At 45.8% G+C, this 19,026-nt stretch overlaps 1 long non-coding RNA gene across 1 annotated transcript; it reads left to right on the top strand.

Moving 5' to 3' along the window:
• The first annotated feature begins 10,387 nt into the window (after positions 1-10,387).
• Positions 10,388-18,098, top strand: LOC144328665 (uncharacterized). Its single transcript, XR_013393851.1, has 2 exons — positions 10,388-11,902; positions 17,463-18,098. It is a non-coding gene; the product is annotated as an uncharacterized LOC144328665 (long non-coding RNA).
• The last annotated feature ends 928 nt before the right edge of the window (positions 18,099-19,026 follow it).

Genomic DNA, 19,026 nt, shown 5'->3' with positions numbered 1-19,026 from the left:
AAGACACAGGAACACATGAATTTAAGGCTAATGGGCTAAAGAAGGCCACAACTTTATTGGTTACAGCATGTACCCGTATTTTTCGCTCTATAAGACGCACCAGACCACAAGACGCACCTAGTTTTTGGAGGAGGAAAACAAGAAGAAAAAATCTGAATCTCAGAAGCCAGAACAGCACAGTGAAAGCAGTGATCCCTCTTGCTGTTCTGGCTTCTGGGATAGCTGTGCAGCCTGCATTCGCTCCATAAGACGCACACACATTTCCCCTTACTTTTTGGGAGGGAAAAAGTGATTCTTATAGAGCAAAAAATACGATAAGTGGTATTGGCTTTAGGCATTCGATCAAACAGTCTATACATGACTCCACCCCACTGAGTGGGGAGTCATTTGAGGGTTAACAACCAGAGGGAGGAGTTTGTTGATGCAAATACAACTGAAGCTTCCCCTGATGTTACCGGGGGTCGTGCCATGGCCCTAGCCACCAGCAGGGCATTGGACAGGATCCACGACCGCCAGATTCCTTTAACAGAATACCCAACAAGGTAGGTGATGGCCACACCTGCCCTCCAACACACGACACATATTCCAATGCCTAACTCCCAATACCCAACGACAAAGGGGCACAGAATGAGAAGATGGAGCTGCCACTTTAATGCGGCTAAACCCCGCCCACAAGCCAGCCCTATTGGCTGGCCTATGGGCGCGGTGCAGCAGCCAGGTAAGCTGACGCAGGGGGCCAAATACGCCCCCTTGCCGATGGGGGAACCGGCTCCCGCTCACAACCCCTCCCCTTTGTTAGGAGGAGAGGCGTTGCAGTCGCAGACCCAGGGTTGTTCAAGAGTTCTGAGAAGCCGCAAAAAAAGAACTTTAGTTAAGACTGCTGACCATTGTAAACAGACCCTTTATACTTACACAAAACGAAAATTCATACAACGATTTGATTCTTGTGTGTGCCCCCTCTGTGTGAGGTCGGGAGGGTGGCAACATGAGAATGGGCTTTTTCTGTGATGGCCCCCCTGTTTGTGGAATGCTGTCCCCAGAGAGGTTTGATTGGCGCCTTCATTACATAGTGTTATGAGTTTGTGAGTGCTAGACTCCCCTAAATTACCGGGTTCGGTAGGTGCTAGAATTTAATTAAGGCTTAGAACATTAAAACATAGCCAGACCTATTTGTATTAGACTCACGTGCATTAGGACAGAACTGTGCATATTATGCTGTGTATTAGACACTTCTAAATTTTGTAATTAACAAGCATTGAAAGCTAATTATGCTAGACACTTCTGATCCTCTAGAATTAGCATGCGTTAACTTCCTCCTGGAGCCTGATTGGTCTTCTCCTGCAAGCCAATCTGTTGTTGCATTCTAGGATCCTACCTGCCTATTGTTCTAGGATCCAAGCTTAGTACATAACAGATATGTTCTATTATTCCTCGTAAGACCCCTTGAATCCCTCCTAAAAGAATAAAGACACAACAGTATTATTCATAAGTAACAAAAAGTAGTTCTACTCACGACTAGGCAGAGCATTGCCATCCCTAAAGGCAGGCTTCAGGCTTAAAGTTACAAATACAGTCATACCTTGGGTTACAGAGGCTTCAGGTTGTGTTTTTTCAGGTTACGGTTCAGGTGTAGTCCAGGTAAGAATAATAATAATAATTAATAATAATAATTTCTTATTTATACCCTGCCCATCTGGCTGGGTTTTCCCAGCCACTCTGGGCGGCTTCCAAGAAAACACTAAAATACAATAACCTATTAAACATTAAAAGCTTCCCTAAACAGGGCTGCCTTCAGATGTCTTCTAAAAGTTTGGTAGTTATTTTTCTCTTTGACAACTGGTGGGAGGGCGTTCCACAGGGCGGGTGCCACTACCGAGAAGGCCCTCTGCCTGGTTCCCTGTAACTTGGCTTCTCACAGCGAGGAAACCGCCAGAAGGCCCTTGGCACTGGACCTCAGAACGATGGAGGTGGAGACGCTCCTTCAGGTATACTGGACCGAGGCCATTTAGGTAAAGCAGGAAGCAAGCAGAATGACAAAGAAGGGAGAGAGAAGGAGGTGGCTACATGACTTGGCCTTTTACCAGGTCTGGAAAGGTCACGCCCACCTACTAGTCACATGGGAAGATGCTCCAGCTAGGTGTAACAGGAAGTTCAACTGGCTGGACCAACGTTCCTCATGCACGTTCTCTCTAGGCAAACAGGAAATGTTGTACTTGACTGCTCCAGAGGATTACATCCCACAGATCCCAGACTAGATGGGCCACTGATCCAGCAGACTCTTCTGATTGTCTTATGTCGTTCATCCTCCTCCCTGCCGAGTTATACAAGGTAAAACTTGAAAGAAGGGAGGAGGATGCTCTCAGCAAGCGCCACCCCCTGAACCGGCTGTTCAGGAGGGAGGCGAGCTGAGGGCAAATTGAGGTTGGTTAAGCAGTGCTTCTGCTATAGGTTGCTGGCTGGAGGGATGTTCCTTTGGGGACCATGGCATGGGGGGGGCAGGAAGGCTTAAGACCACTTCTTCTTTTGACAGGCGTTTAAGCCATGTTCAGACGCCAGATGCTAAAATAGATCTGTCACTGGCTGTGATATGAAGCAGATTTCAACCATTTCCCAAAAGGATTAATTGAATGGCGTCCCTGTCCTTTTCCCTCCAGCTGGGCATCTGAGCAAGTGAGAGCAGGGCCAGCCATTTCCACTGGGATTGGTAATTAGGTTTGCCTTGCTCCAAGGAGATTAATTTCTCCGCCGAGCAAACAATTACCGCCCAAGACCCGCAACCGATGGAGGAACGGTGCCCATGAACGGGTTTCAATTGGAGAAGTTCAGCTTTGCTGACTTTTCCCGCCACGCTCAGAGAAAAGGAGGAGAAAGACAGCAAACAGAATGGTTTAATTAATCTAGCAATCGTGGGGACATCACAAAAAAAGATTCTCCATTTGTTTCCCCCCGAGGTGGGTGGGAGAAACAACTGGGCGGATCGATTCTATTACTTTATCATAATGAACTGAAAGAAGGCAAAGATATGGGATGTGCTGGTGGGGATCCTCCGTGGTCTTTTTATTTCTTTCAGTCACTGGGCTTTTAGGGTCATAGGATTGCAGTGTTAGAAGGGACCCCAAGGGACATCTAGTCCAACCCCCTGGGATGCAGGAATCACAACTACAGAATCCCTGACGGAGGGACATTCAAATCTCCAAGGAAGGAAAGTCTACCAGCTGCTGAGGTGATTTGGTGTGAGTTATGGTGTAGTGGGGGGGGGGGCAGAGAATAGAGTTTGAAAAGAAATTCAGATTAAATGCCCACTTTTCATTTCATTATGGCTCATTTCCCAATGTCTGGTCCTGGGTTCAATCCCAACATCTCCAGCAAGGGCTGGGAGAGGACCCCATCTTAAATCCTGGAGAGCCATTGCCCATCATTGTAGACCAGCTGGGGAGGAACGTGTAGTTCAGCTACATCTGAACAGGTTCAATTCCTGGCACTTCCCGTTGGGCTGGGAAAGCCACTTTCACCTAAGGAGGAAGTGGGGTTGCAGGCTTCACGGCCCCTCCATGTGTGCGGCAGGCGGAGGCCAGCCCCGCACAATTGGGGGGATTCCCAGCTGTGTCACCCCTGGCCGGCCAATCGGCTGGCTCGGGGGCGTGGCCTTCCCTATAAAGGCAGGACGTGGCTGGGGATCTCCCTCTTTGCCGCCCGCCAGCGGTTCCTGCTTTTCCCACCCTCCCGCCCTACAAGGTTATTCGTTCCTTGACCTTGCTATGGACCTCGGTTGGTCACCGTTGAGGGGCCTGGTAGGAATTTTTCCACTTGGCAAATTGGCACCAGCCACTTGGTTTTCACCTACCTCGTAGCAAATCGTCACAACTTTCTTGGTATTGGCGGTTAGGCATTGGTATTGCACTGTAGATGGAAGAGGGGAGGAAGCGCCATCACCTCCCCCCATATTGAAGGGTAGTCCGATAAAGGATTCTTTATTCTTTAACATCAAATAAAACAATCCAGAATACAACAAATTCAAGCTTCAAGGAAAATATTTCAGATCCTTCACTAAGAGACATCTTGCTTTCCCCATATTTATTTCCCTACTTAAATCATAGAGCAGCCCCATAGCAGAATAACTCTAGGAAGGCAGCGTGGCCTAGTGGTTGAGAGTGTCAGACTAGGGAGATCAGGGTTCAGTCATGAAGCTCACTGGGTGACCTGAGAGTCAGCCACAAGCTTTTACCCTACCTCAAAGGGTTGTTGTAGGAATTAACTGAGGAGGGGGTGAACCATGGGCTCCTTGCAGAAAAAGGTGGAAAATAAATGCAGTAAATGAACTCTTCTGCTTAACTGCATAAGAAAGATGGAGGTGTCAACCTGGCATCCAGAGATCTGTCTTTAGTAAAAATAATATGAAAAAAGATATTAATATGAAAATGATGATGATGATGATACAGTCATACCTCGTGTTGTGTTTGCTTCAGGTTGAGTGTTTTCAGGTTGCATCCCGCAGCGACCCGGAAGTACCGGAAAGGGTTACTTCCGGGTTTCGCCACTTGCGCATGCACAGACACTCAAAATGACATCACGTGCATGCGCAGAGGCAGCGAATTACAACCTGCGCATGTGCAGAAGCGCAGATGTGGGTTGCGTTCTGCTCATGTTGCGAACGGGGCTCCGGAACAGATCCCATTCGCAACCAGAGGTAACACTGTAATAATAATAATAATAATAATAATAATAATAATAATAATAATAATAATATTTATTATTTATACCCCACCCATCTGGCTGGGTTTCCCCAGCCACTCTGGGCAGCTTCCAACCAAATATTAAAAACACAGTACAGCATTAAACATTAAAAACTTCCCTAAACATTTCCTTTTAATATGAAAAAAAGGATATTGTACAGCCTGGAAAAGGTTCAGAAAAGGGCAATCACTGCTGACATTTCTTTATGCTGTCTCTTATTTTCCTTAAAGCTAGAATTGTTTTTAGTTGCAATCTCACATATTATGATCATAAAATGCAGGGGAAGAACATCTTGATAGACACACAGAATAGAAATGCAATCAATTAATGCTTTATTCCAGGAAAAACTAGCTTCACTTGCTAAATTGCGGTGTACGAACTCTTTCATTAAAGACAAAGGAACAGAACCGGGCAGTAAAAATAGCAACATTCACTGGTTCCTTGTTAGCTGCTTCCACACATTGCACTCTTGTACTTAATTTCCCGCCAACCCATCTATATTTGTTGTTGTTTTCGTTTAGTCGTGTGCAACTCTTGGTGACCCCATGGACCAGAGCACGCCAGGCATTCCTGTCTTCCACTGCCTCCCACAGTTTGGTCAAACTCATGCTGGTAGCTTCGAGAACACTGTCCAACCATCTTGTCCTCTGTCATCCCCTTCTCCTTGTGCCCTTCATCTTTCCCAACATCAGGGTATTTTCCAGGGAGTCTTCTCTTCTCATGAGGTGGCCAAAGTACTGGAGCCTCAGCTTCAGGATCTGTCCTTCCTGTGAGCACTTAGGGCTGATTTCCTTCAGAATGGATAGCTTTGATCTTCTTGCAGTCCATGGGACTCTCAAGAGTCTCCTCCAGCACCATAATTCAAAAGCATCAATTCTTCGGCGATAAGCCTTCTTTATGCTCCAGCTCTCACTTCCACACATCACTACAGGCAAAACCATAGCTTTAACTATATGCACCTTTGTTGGCAAGGTGATGTCTCTGCTTATTAGAGGAGAACTAAACACACTTTGGAAATCTTGAGCTTGGGTATGAATTATTCTATAGTGTTGACTTTATGCAGGTTTTTTTTCTTCTTCTTTTTCTTTTTTAAACTAATGGTTTTAGTTCTTGTTCGGATGGTGGGTGAAGTTTGAGGTCACTTCTAATTTTTTTCCGGACCACTTCTCCTAACCCTGATGTCAACTCGAGTGAGAAAGCAGCAACATTTACACACATGTTCCAATGAATATTTGATGTCCTCGCTGCTAGAGACTGCAAATTTGAATGCGCTCACTGTTCAGTCGTAAGAAACTGCTGGCTATTAGGAACAACCAGGCCACCTCATAATCCACTCCTTTCTTGCAAAAGAAACTCGCAGCGGCAACAAATAGATTTCTCAAATATTTGAAGAACAATTTTCATAGCAAAGAAGGGAAGGGCTGGAGCTTGTGAGAAGCACCATAGCTTTCAAGGAGAGCATCGTATTTGCATGCATCTCCAGGTGGGGCTTGGAACACCCCGTTTGAAATTTTGGGGAGCTGCTGTTAGTCAGTGCAGATCCTCCAAATGTCCCTCTTTTGTGGGATGTGAAACACAAGAGCAGTCAAGTACAAGTGTGCTGGTCCCGGGGGGGGGGGTTTACCGTGCAGCATGGTCAGTGTCCGGTCCTAGGTCGAGGGTATGGAGGCTGTCTGTCAAGGGCGAAGCGGGGTCCAAGGCAGGGAGTCAGGCATGGTCAGGAACTCTGGAAGAGCAGGACAGGGTGCTGGCTGGAACAGGTTACCAACGATGTTGCTCCCGCAACCTAGGACTGGGCTGACTGGCCTTTATCTCCTCTGAGGCATAGGGCGGTCCCGGCTCACAGGTGACTTGCCTTTCCTGGCCTTAAGGTGAGCACTCCTCCTGTGAGAACTTAGTTCCCTCCGCCTCTCTGCCCTGAGCCTCTGCAGCTCTGGAGAGGCTGGAGGGATACTGGACCCAGAGGCAACCTCAGCTTCCTCTGACAGGGCTGAGGGTGGAACACCTGCAGGCAATGGGTCCTCGATCACCTCCGGAGCCAGAGCGGATTCAGCTGGTGTCTGCTCCTGAGGATCCGGCACAGGTGAGGACCCTTCAGGTTCAAGCCCCTGCCCCAGCTCAGCCGGCCCTGGAGGCGGGGACTCCTGCGCAGGCTGGGATTCCTCAGGTTCAGCCTCTGAATCCGATTCCCAGGCCATCACAACAACATTCCTAGAGTGAACATGTTTACATATGTTTTCCCCCCTAAAGAATTATATGTTTCCCCCCTAAAGAATCATGCACAGGTGTTGTGGAGAGCCAGTGTGGTGTAGTGGTTAAGAGCAGTAGTCTTGCAATCTGGGGAACCGGGTTCACTTCCCCGCTCCTCCACATGCAGCTGCTGGGTGACCTTGGGCCAGTCACGCTTCTCTGAAGTCTCTCAGCCCCACTCACCTCACAGAGTGTTTGTTGTGGGGGAGGAAGGAAAGGAGAGTTTTAGCCGCTTTGAGACTCCTTCAGGTAGTGATAAAGCGGGATATCAAATCCAAACTCTTCTTCTTCTTCTTCTTGTTAATATAGGATGATAATAATAATTTTTTAAAAAACCAATGACTTCCACTTGTGAACAGGACAGTGAAGAAACAGACATCAACAAATGCATCAACAAATGTTCTCTCTCTCTGCAGAGAAAATAGACCCAACTCACCATTAATCCCACATGGGAGCAAAGTTTTTAACCTCAATATCTGCTCCACTTGCTTTCCTTAACAAGATCTTATCATCATCTGTATATCGCTTTTCCACAGCCCAAATCTTCAGACCTGTTGCAGATTTATTTTGTTCCATAAAGTAACTGACTAAAATGGTAAGCGATATTTTATTTGTAGAGGCTCCCTTGAGCTGTTCTTGGCCTGTGGTGCTTACAAGAGAAAGACCTTGACTTTTTATTGCATATTAACAACACCTGTGTACAATTCTTGCCTTCGGATAACAATTTCAGTCCCCGGGTTGCTATTAATTGCAGATATAGCTAGCAGAGATCCCTGTAGACTGTTTTCCCATTTCACCCAATTCAGTCCCTGCCCCCGCCCCGCCCCCCAAAAGTGAGTATATATACGAAGGCCTTTAAACAAATATTGGCTGAAATGTGTTTGGCTGCTTTGAAAATAAAATCTATTTTATTTCTAAGCATCTGGAGACACATTGTCTTTTGCTTTGGGATCAAGAAGCAATTTTCCATCTATGTTGGAATACAGTTGGACACCATTTTGAATCAATATGGCCGACTGAACCTTTCAAAACTGCACTGATCTTTTGGTTTCTTGGAATTCCCAAACAATGCCGGCTATGAGGCTGCTAGTGAATCAATAAATAGAAAATGATTTTGGCAACTGTTTTGTTACAGATTTCAAAGGACGGAAAGGAAGGCCAGGAAGAAGAAGGATGCAGTAGTCTAGTAGAGCAAAGTACAGCACTACCTTAACATGAATGAGAGTTTTTATATTATTATTAGAGCTTTTCTTTTTAAAAAAAGTTTTTATTGAATTGTACAATTTAATATTCAGCCACATAACAAGATATAACATTTATCATATAGAAATAAAAATCTCCCCCTTCCTCATGACTTCCCTCAACTTCTTAAAATATTTACTACTTCTGCTTAATTGTCTTATTTTTTATGATCTTATACTTAAATGCGCTTATTTTCTTATCAATTTTATCCCAGATTTTCTTTCATAATTACATCTTACACTCAATTACATTTCATATTATTGTTTTCTTAACCTTTCAGCTTGTTTCCTTAGTTTGTAAGTGTTTAAACAAACCCTGCTAGTGAGTCCATTTCTTTACCGTATTTCTGTAAGTAGAGCATGAAGAGTTCCCAGTCTTTTAAAAATTCTTTTGCTAAGGAGACAGAGAGGCAGAGTGAATTCTTGCGGTTGCAGTAAGAAAAGTGTGGGCTTCAGATCAATTTCAAAAGAGATCTGCAAGTAGGAATATAAGGATCTGCCCATTCTGGTCCTCTCCCTTTCTCATTATTCCAATCTTAAACTTGGTTACCCACACTTCTGCACCCAATTTGCGTTTCGTTGCAAATTTCCCCTAAGAAGCACAATTCTGGAGCAGTTTCTCCGAATACAGTGCATTGCTGTATGCCATTTTAATTTCATCCACATTCCCCCTGCCCCGCAGTATATGCAATTTCATAATGACCACTCCCCAAATTAAATGAGGGGTGCCCTTTGCGTGGTTGCGCACAGCCCCCTGGACCCTATGCAGCACCATTAGCACAAGCTTGGCTTCGCCTTCCCCAGGTGGGATACCTGGAGGTCTCCGCCTACCTCAGCCAGTTGCCCAATCCCGCCTGGGGAGGCGTTGCCAAGGTGATCAGGCCAGGTAGGGGGAGAGACTACCTGCCCACACCATAGGGGGAGGAACTCACCTAGGAATCATCAATTGGCTCCAGAGCTTCACCCACCCTCAGTTAAGACTTCTTTTGCAGGTTAACTGTTTCTCCACTGGTACTCAGGCACTGCTACGTCAAGGTCGCTGTTGAAGGGCCGGAAAGGAATTCTCCTGCAGTGGCAGGTTTGCCTTTCCTGTAGCAAAACGTCACAACTTTGGCGGTATCAGGCCTTGGGCGGAATCATTTAGTCTATCTACCCTGAATGGGGAGGGCATGGAGCGGTGACCCACGCCCCCTTCCTCTTTGCGGCGGCGATACCAGGGTTCCCCGTTAAGAGAGCAAGTGTGGTGTAGTGGTTAAGAGCGTCAGTCTCGTAATCTGGGGAACCAGGTTCGCATCTCCGCTCCTCCACATGCAGCTGCTGGGTGACCTTGGGCCAGTCACACTTCTCTGAAGTCTCTCAGCCCCACTCACCTCACAGAGTGTTTGTTGTGGGGGAGGAAGGGAAAGGAGAATGTTAGCCGCTTTGAGACTCCTTAAAGGGAGTGAAAGGCGGGATATCAAATCCAAACTCTTCTTCTTCTTCTTCTTAAAGGGATTTTTGAGGGGAGGCTTTGACCGTACACCGAGAGGTTGTCATTGCTCTCCCCTGTGACGGTGGCATAATGGGGGCGGGCTCTATCTGCTTGAACGTATGTTCTCCAGAGCCAGCCCATCACCCACACACACTGGATAACCCTGATGTTCCCCAGATCCCCGGCGGGGGACTGAGAGGGATAAACGCCCAATGCCTGAGCCAAGGTCTACCCACATCTGAAACATAATAAAGTTGTGGCCAATTTTAATCTCATAGCACATTGTTTTGAGTCATTATTCCACACGGGGGCCGCCCAGGGTTTGGGGGACTCCGCCTGTCCAAGCAGACATTGTTGGGTTGGAGAACTGCATTGCGTAATTCAGGTAAGTGCAGATTTTGAAAGGTGGCTGTGCTTCGATTCCCACATTGCATTGGAAACTGCCAACTTCATAAAATTTGATAGAGAGGCTTTGAATGAGTACTGAATCAAATTTCTCCCTCATCCCTGTCTACAAGCACTTGATTCAGCATTCTTTCAAGAATTATCTGTCTCCCTCCTGACAGGGGTGTCAGAAAGAGGCAAAAGGGAGGATTTGGTTTTCTGCTATTGTTGTTCTACCTCCCACCCCACTTCTGGCTTTGGCCCTGCCTATGTGGCATCTGAATGTAGACTGCATTTTAATCAAGACTTATATTGGCTTATATCTTGATCAGGTTCATAAAGTCTAAAATGGGCTTGAATTCACAAATGTTTCATGCCAGGCAGAGAAAACCTTGGCCATTCTCCTAAGACAAGGGGCCCCCCCTTGATTTATAGCAGAAAACAATTCTCAAAGTCGTAAAAGCTGGAATTACAGACTAAGAGCGAGGACATTGACCTACATGTTACAGAAGATAAAAAAAGCAGAGATAAACATAATTAGGAATGAGTAAATAGTAAAATAATACCAATGTGCCTCCCAGTAAAATAAGCCAGATCTTCTTCCTAAGGTTAAAAAGGCCAAGAGCAATGGAGAAGCATCTAGCTGGCAGAAAAAGAGCATTTCTGGGAAGTCTTTTTTAAAAGCAGTTTCTTTCTTAAACTGAGAGAGTTAAAAAGAGCAATAAATGTTGGGAAAGGCAACTGGCTTGGCTGGGGAAGAAGAAGCTTCTTCCTATTTTATTTTGAGGCTGGAAAGGAGGGTGAAAGGGGGAGGTGTGAACTGAAGAGGTTTCTTTTAAAAGCTGTTTTTTACTGAGTTCCTTCCTTTCTACTTTGAGAAGCTTTATTCTTTTAAAAGGTTACCTATGATAATGTATGAAATATATTAGCTTAAATATATTGGCTTAAATGTAATTATGCAAAGGATTTAAGAAATGCTAGATTCTTATTTCATATAGTTGTAAGAGTTGTATTTATCCTGAAATTAAGTCAGCCACCAGCCTAGCCCCCCTGCCGGACAGGAAGACGCCATCTGGGCGGTCCTGATATATAGTTGTCAGGCATTTGTTTAGAAACCTTCAATGAAGGAGATCTTTCAATGTTGATGTGAAACTCAAGATCCTTGACATATGTTTAAGATAAAAATTTAAGATTAACCATTTGTTTTAGAAGGCAATAGGGCAAAGAGGGCAAGAGGTGAGCTGGTAATTAAGATTCCATGTAAGATATATTATTACTTATTTGTCATTTATAGATGTAACAATATATAGCTCTTTGTCTCCCTTATAAGGATAGAAGGATATGGGTGTATCTTTTGTGATTGGATATAGCAGGCAGCCAATAGGAATTTCAACCAGGCTGATTGGACAGATGCAGCCACAGGAGGAGCAAAGGGGGCTGGATTAAGGGAATATAAGTGCTGGCCATAATGGCAGGAGGCCAGGCCAGAGCTTGGTAACCATATACCACTGTGCCTCTCATTTATTTGTCTGACAAATAAATTATTATTTTAATTTCTCTATTGCTGCGTTGAATATTTCATTCCAGCTAAGCGTTAACCACAAGCAGGGTGCTACATTTTATGGTGCTCCTGTGACTCGGATAAGTGGTCTGCTGGAACGCAGCCCCTTCGCTCTACTGAGCAGGGTACAAGAGAGAGGATCTCTAAACTGCTTCCCAGCGCGCACTGGTAAATTTTTCCAGGGGGAACGCAGAAGTCTCGTCTGTCTGATACCCTGCTCACTGGCGGCGACGGACCGGGGGGAAACGGAACCAACCAAGGGTAAGTGCACAAAGGGATTTTTGGCCCTCCAATTAATTGGGAGGAAGAGAAGTCTTGATCAAACTTCTGCGTCTCAGTAAGTGGGAACTGAGTACGCTAGGTGGTTGGGTATATCAGATGGTGGTCTGGTGGGGGAAAAGGGAAGAATGGGAGGTAGAGTGTGGTGAAGTATCTTGCGCATTGTATGTGTGAGAAAGTACAGAGCAATCTGTAGCTGACCTGAGTGTGGAGTGGGTAGTACTTCGGTTCCCAGTGAGGCGACTCCATCTGGGCAAGAAACCCCACGAAGCGTGTGTGTGAGTGACTGAGTAGATACTTCACAGGGCCATACAATGGGAGTTGGGGGTTCAAAGGGGGGAAATACACCTCTTGAATGTATGTTAAATAATTTTAAGAAAGCCTTCTCAGGGGCATATGGAGTCAAAATGACGCCAGAGCGCTTGAGAACGTTATGTGAATTAGAGTGGCCAAAACAAAATACTGGATGGCCATCTCAGGGAACTTTTGATATAAATTTAGTAAGCAAACTTTGGTCTAACATCACCAAAGAAACTGGAGGGTGCCCAGAACAATTTTCATATATAGATTCCTGGCTGAGCACATTAAATAAAAATCCTCCATGGATAAGGGAATGCAAAGTCCAACGATGCAAATTATTGGCTGTAAAAGCCGAAGCTAGGAAAGGAATCTTGCCAAATAAACTCAAACCCATTTTTGAGGGACCAGAGGAAGAGGTGCTTTCACCTCCACCCTATGCTCCACATCGAAGGGAGCCTAATCCAAACCCTCCACCAGTTGTAACCCCAAGACAAGAAAGTGGAACGAATAATGGGGGTAGAGACACAGAACTTGACTCCTTGATAGATTATGATAAATATCTTCAGGAGGCATTGGAGTCCTATAATGAAGCCCAAGCAGAAGTGGTTATTCCATCTGTGAGTCCCAGTAGAACTCCATCTACAGTCTCTTTTAGTGGAACAACTGATTGCCTACCCCAAACCCCTGTACATCCAAGTCCTAGAGAATTATTACAGAAGTTACAGGGAGACCTTGATCGGTCAGCAAGCAATACAGCCAGGCGTATTAAGCTGCTAAAAGAACGCCTTGGGACAAATACCATCCCCTATGATTTGAGGCCCCTAGAGCAAAGTGAAGAAAAAGGTCACGTAGTAGCCCCTCTTAGAAGAGTATTTGATGCACTTGAGGAGCCTGTGCTGGTTAATGGGCAACCCGGACCAAGGCCACCTCGAACTTCGACCCTTCAGTACATTCCATTCACAACTACGGATCTGATGAATTGGAAAACACACACCCCATCTTTCGCAGAAAAACCTCAGGCTATGATGGACTTGGTGACTTCAATAGTAAATACTCATAGTCCTACTTGGACAGATTGTCGCCAGCTTCTGAATACTCTGTTCACCACTGAGGAAAGAAGAGACATAATTGAAAAGGCACAGATATATTTGCGTGAGCAGGCCAGAGTGGGAAATATTTTTAATATTGACCGTCATCTCCAAGATAACTTTCCCTTGGAAGATCCTAATTGGGATCCAAACAATGCAATTCATCTGGCCAGACTTACCACCTACCGCCAGACGCTTGTGCAAGGTATCCGCAGGGCATGCCAGAAGCCCACTAATATGTCTAAAGTCTCAGAAGTAGAACAGAAACCAAATGAGAGTCCAGGAGACTTTTTAGAGAGGCTGCAAGAAGCCTATCGTATATGGACTCCTTTTGACCCTGAAGCCCCTGAAAACAGCAGAATGATTACTACTACTTTTGTGGCCCAGTGCGCTTCTGACATTCGTAAGAAAATTCAGAAATCAGAAGGATGGGAAGGGATGCTGATGAGCCAAATTATGGCCATTGCACGCCGAGTTTATCGGAATAGGGATGAGGCTGAGAAGCAAGAGAAGAAGAAGTGGCAGAAGGAAAAGATGGTAATGCTAGCCACAGCAGTGAAGCAAGACTACCGCCCCTTAAATGGAGGAAGAGGGCGGGGAAGGAATCCACCACTGGGAAGGAATCAATGTGCGAATTGCAAGAAGGAGGGTCATTGGAAGCGGGAGTGTCCTGAACCCCTGAGGTTGGAAGAAGTACGCCCAGGCCCAGGCTCCGGCCCAAGAAACCAGGGACGGGGACGGGGAATGATCCGAAATGGAAGATATCAGAGACCTGGACAAGGACAGAGTAGAGACAATTTCATTGGACTGGCAGAGGAGGATTTTACCCAAGACTAGGAACGACCGGACTCCATAAAGTTAGGCTTCCAGGAGCCCACGGTCACGATTCAATTAGGGAGCCATTTAATAGACTTTATGATTGATACTGGGGCTGAATACTCAGTACTCCAAGAACTATTGCAGAAAAAGGCATCCAAAAGTGTAGTCATTAAAAGTGCCACTGGTCAGTCAGCTAAGAGGTCTTTCCTCCAACCTTTGGAATGCCAGATTGGGGGACATCGTTTAACCCATCAGTTTTTGTATATACCTGAGTGTCCAATACCTCTCTTAGGTAGAGATATGCTGTCCAAACTGCAGGCCCAAATCACCTTCACTCCTCGAGGTCCAGAAATGAAACTGCCATCAAAGGCAGCAGGAATAATTACCCTCTCAGTACCTAAGGAACAATCATGGCGCCTAATGTCAGCCTTGCAAGTCCAACCCACATTGGATACAGAATTAAACAAGCTCCTCCGAACCCTACAGGTGCCACCAGGAGTATGGGCCGAAAATAGCCCACCAGGAATGGCCAAGAATATAGCTCCAATTGTAGTAACCTTAAAACCTATGGCTACCCCTGTATCTGTAAAGCAATATCCTTTACCCCGGCGAGCAGCAGAGGGCATCCAGAAACATTTGGACCGCCTATTAAAATATGGTCTGCTTAAGCCCTGCCAATCAGAATGGAACACACCTCTTTTGCCTGTTCGGAAACCTGGGACAGATGAATACAGGCCAGTACAGGACTTGAGGCTCGTAAACCAGGCTATCGAGACCTTGCACCCAAATGTACCAAACCCATATACCTTGCTGAGTTTGATCCCACCAGAAGCAACATTTTTTACTGTATTGGACTTGAAAGATGCATTCTTCTGTTGCCGGCTGGCACCACAGAGCCAACCTATATTTGCCTTCCAGTGGGAAGACCCTTTGACAGGAACAAAAGGCCAGCTAACCTGGACAAGATTGCCCCAGGGATTCAAAAATTCCCCAACTTTATTTGGCACTGCCTTGGCGAAGGATCTAACAAGTTACCCCTCAATACCTGGAGAAAAGGTGGTTCTGCAATATGTAGATGACCTTATACTAGCAGCAAAGGATTTTGATACCTGTAAAGAAGGGACAGAGGAACTGCTCCACTTGCTCTGGCAAGCTGGCTACCGAGTTTCCCAGAAAAAGGCACAGTTATGTTTAGAAAAGGTCAAATATTTGGGCTTTGACATCTCACACCAACAACGAGCATTGAGACCAGAGAGGAAAGAAGCTATTTGCCTTATCAAGGAACCTACCACAAGGAAACAACTTAGAGGATTCCTGGGAACAGCAGGGTTTTGTAGACTATGGATACCTGATTTCAGCAGTCTGGCCAAGCCCTTACATGAAAGCACTCGAGGTGCAGAAAAGGACCCATTCGTATGGGGACCTGAGCAGCAACAAGCCTTTTTAGTTATCAAACAACGACTTATGGAGGCCCCAGCCCTTGGACTGCCTAATTCGGAAAAACCCTTTCAGCTGTATGTACATGAACAGAATGGGATTGCAGCGGCAGTCCTGACCCAGAGATTAGGAAGTTGGAACCGTCCCGTAGCTTATTTGTCAAAACAATTAGACTCAGTAGCAAAAGGATGGCCTCCATGCCTAAGGGCAGTAGCGGCCACTGCAAGCCTTGTCAAAGAAGCTGATAAATTTACCTTCGGCCAGACGATGTATGTGAATGTACCTCATGCTGTTCTGACACTCATGGAATATAAGGGTAGTTATTGGCTAACGAACCCAAGGATGGCTAGATACCAAGGCCTATTGTGTGAAAATCCCAGGATTCATCTACGAGTAGTGAATATGCTCAATCCAGCGACTTTGCTGCCCCTACCAGAGGTAGATGATGAGGAATCACATGATTGTCTCCAAGTAATGGATGAAGTTTATTCCAGTAGACCCGATCTGAAAGATGAACCATTGAAAAATCCAGATGTTGTATATTACACTGATGGTAGCAGTTACCTGCATGAAGGTGCCAGACGAGCAGGATATGCTGTGGTCACCAATGAGGAAGTTGTGGAAGCTGAAGCTTTGCCTGCCGGCACCTCAGCACAAAAAGCTGAACTTATAGGTTTAACTAGAGCTCTGCAATTGGCAGCCGGATGTAAGGCAAACATCTATACTGATTCTAAATATGCCTTCTTAACCCTGCATGCACATGGAGCTCTATGGAAAGAAAGAGGTCTAATAGGAGCCCACGGGAAGGCCTTGAAATATGGACCTGAAGTAGAAATCCTGTTAGAAGCAGTATGGGCTCCAGAACAGATTGCTGTAATGCATTGCAAAGGTCATGGACGTGGAAGGGATCCAATAACCAGAGGAAATCATGCGGCTGACAAAGCAGCCCGAGAGGCAGCCCAAAAGCCTGTGGGAGGATTTATAGCAGCCCTCATACCAGAGGTAGCTCCAGAAGAAGTTAAACCTCACTATACCCCAGAAGAGAGGAAGTGGGCTGAACAGGAAGGAGCAGTTGTGAAGGACGGTTGGATGATCCTGCCGGACAATAGGATTTATGTACCTCATCATCTAGCAGGCACAATTGTAAGAAATTATCATGAATCTACTCACCTTGGCGGTACTGCAACCAGAGAGAGTCTCAGTCGGAAGTTGTATATTATTAACCTATCACAATTAGCAACTTGCATTTCACAGAAATGTGTTCTTTGTGCTAAAAACAATCCCAGGCAGGGACCGGTACAACCTCCTGGAATCCAACATGTGGGATATGTCCCCATGGAAAGTCTAATTGTGGACTTCACAGAGCTGGTCCCTTCTAAGGGATTCAAGTATCTCCTTGTGTTTGTAGACACTCTTACCGGATGGGTTGAAGCTTTTCCCACCCGAACTGAAAAGGCACGAGAGGTAACTAAGAGACTCCTCACTGAATTGATCCCGAGGTTTGGATTACCTAGATGCATTGGAAGTGATAATGGGCCAGCGTTCATTGATCAAGTAGTACAAGAAGTATGTCGAGTCCTACAAGTGAAATGGAGACTGCATGCAGCATATAGGCCTCAGAGTTCAGGGAAAACTGAAAGAATGAATCGGACTCTGAAAACCCAATTGGCAAAATTAACCCAGGAAACGGGATTGGGATGGGTAGATGTGTTACCCATAACACTGTTTCGTGTTCGGTGTGCACCCACAAAAAGACTTAAGTTGTCACCTTTTGAGCTCCTGTATGGGAGACCGCCCTCCTTTGTTCAGGATATTCCAGCTGATCTTAAACAAATAGGAGAATATGTGACACAGGGACAAGTGCAATCTCTCTCCCGTGTTTTTGTTTCTCTTAACAGGTGGGTCCTCGAGCGCACGCCGTGCAGCATTGCCGAGCCGATTCATCAGTTCCAGGCTGGCGATAGCGTATGGGTGAAAGAGTGGAAACGTGATCCACTTGCACCTAAGTGGCGTGGACCTTACACCGTCTTGCTCTCTACTCCAACAGCGGTGAAGGTAGCTGAGGTGACCCCCTGGATTCATCACTCTCGTTTGAAGAAGTCTGAAGGCAGTTGGACGTGCAAAGGTGACCCCTCTAATCCTTTAAAACTGACTCTCTCCAAAAACCCCTGTATCTAGCCCTACCGGGAACGGGCTAGGTCACGGGCAACATTAGACGACCGGCCTGCTGCAGCCACAACCTGGAAGCTGGCTGACCTGCGCACGCCTGAAGCTTGAGGAGCATCTGAACCAGCGATTGTGAAAGGGAAGATTCTCTTATACAATTGATTGACTGCCCCCCCTTGTGGAACAATTATCAGAGATATTACTCATTGGGGATCCTCGGGATATATGTTTTGGTCTTGGTGGTTCCCCATTTCTGTCACTGGGGGAATTATATTGGGACTAATATTTATTTGCTATCACAATAAGGTAATCTTTTGTGGAAGGAATGCATATGCTAGACATCAACATGATTTTATTATTAATCCTGATCCCTTGGGAAGGGGAAGGGTCCTTGAATCTGACCAAATTTGCTAAATATGGATTCAGCCATGACCACAATATGTGGGTAGGTTTAGCTGAAATGGTAGCCAATGTTGCAAATAGGACCAATTGCCTTGTTTGCTCTCTTGGGCCAGATGATTCAGAGGGAGGTATGCCCTTATTACCGATACCATTAGATGCCATTGGTATGGTAAGCGAAATGCCACACCAAACAGAAATACAGAATTTCCCCGGATGGAACTCAACTAAACCATTACGAGTTATACCTGTACAAGGGGAATTCTGTGTACATAAATCATCAGATGCAGCTGATTCTACCATGATAGGCTCTTCTCATTGTCACTATACTTGGGATTATATTAAGAATAGTCATACCTGGGCACACGGTACTACCTATCGAACTCGGAATACCTTGCCCTGTGCACCTCCTTTTATTCATGCATGGAAAGTGGTATGGAACATAACTGTGACAGAAAAAGGCAATCTAACATACTGCACTGTGAACTCTCTACCTCTTTTGATATTTCGCCTTCTGTACTCCACGTACCAAAAACCTCAGACCCGATGGTTGTGGTGGATATGTGGAGAATGGGCATACAAGAAACTCCCTTCCAAATGGAGTGGGACTTGTTTCCTGGGATGGGTATTACCACCAATGTGGATTATGCCCACTAGTTCGGCCAAGCGAACACGAAGGAATGCTGATATATCTCGTATAGCAGGAGGAAGTACCCAAAGTTGGAGCGGTACTGATGATTGGCCGCCAGAGCGCATTATAGCCTATTATGATCCTGCCTCCTGGAATCCTGGTGAGCTCATACAAGGGGCACGGGATCCTATTTATAATCTAAACAGAATAATTCGATTGCAAGCAGTAGTGGAACTGGTAACCAATGCAACGGCCCAGAGTTTGAG

The sequence above is a fragment of the Podarcis muralis genome, chromosome 8 (assembly GCF_964188315.1).
Source record: "Podarcis muralis chromosome 8, rPodMur119.hap1.1, whole genome shotgun sequence".
In the NCBI taxonomy this organism is placed as follows: domain Eukaryota; kingdom Metazoa; phylum Chordata; class Lepidosauria; order Squamata; family Lacertidae; genus Podarcis; species Podarcis muralis.
Note: the sequence above shows the minus strand (reverse complement) of the source record. Positions and strands in the feature narration are given on the sequence as shown.